An 801-nucleotide genomic window follows, 5' to 3' on the forward strand; every position below is an offset into this window, starting at 1 on the left:
GATGCCTACCTTGCACTGGAGCTTCACTTTGCCTTTGTAAATCTTGCTTGCTGGCTTCTCAGGGCATTCAGAAGTTCCTGTGGGCTCTCTTCCCATCTGTGGCTGCTTGGCTGAGCTGGCACTTGCTGTCAGCAGCAGTCTGGGTTGACTGTTTCTTGGGTTTTGATTGCTCTGTGTGTGTGTGTAGCTGCAGTTTGTCATTGACCCAGCTGGGGAGTAAGATGGCACTGCTGGAGTTAGTGTGGCATGCTGTGGTCACTGGTGGCATCTGAGCTGTCACAAAGGGGAAACCCAAGCTGTTGGGTTTCTCCTTTCCCAGAGCAGCTGTATGGCATCCTTTCTGTAGCAGAAGAAAAAAAGCTATTACAGACTAGGGATGAGCTCTGAAGTAAAAACATACAAAATAAAATGGGCCACACTCTGAGAGTCACTGCCTGAAATGTGAGCAGAGAGTCTGCCAGGAAGAGAGGGAGAAAGAACAGAAAGCCAGAGAAAGTCTTACTGGTTGAGGGCTCCAAGGGAAGAGGGAAGCTCCTGAGCTGAAGGTCTGTGCTCACCTGGTACCTGGGGGCAGTTCAGGGCCAGGCACTGGTCACAGTGAGTATCTGCAAGGCTCTCGTGGTGCAGGAGGATGTGGAATGAGGGGGTGTGACAGGTAACCAGCTCCCAGTGCACTTTCTTCTTCACCAACAACAAATTGCCCATGGAAATGAAGAGACCACAGAGGTGAGGAGGGCACGTGTGCTGCTGCTTTAGCTGCTCATTTTGGGAAAAGTTCACCATAATGTCATGTTCCTGCTG

The 801-nt window shown here is 50.8% G+C and overlaps 1 protein-coding gene across 1 annotated transcript in view; it reads left to right on the top strand.

Annotated features, from left to right (window-relative positions):
* THAP4 (THAP domain containing 4) overlaps positions 1-801 on the top strand; it is a gene marked incomplete at its 5' end in the record, with an annotated part of 15,636 nt that overhangs the window by 12,601 nt on the left and 2,234 nt on the right. The gene's annotated exons all lie outside the window — the stretch shown is intronic.

The sequence above is a fragment of the Merops nubicus genome, unplaced genomic scaffold (assembly GCF_000691845.1).
Source record: "Merops nubicus isolate BGI_N331 unplaced genomic scaffold, ASM69184v1 scaffold39012, whole genome shotgun sequence".
NCBI lineage: Eukaryota > Metazoa > Chordata > Aves > Coraciiformes > Meropidae > Merops > Merops nubicus.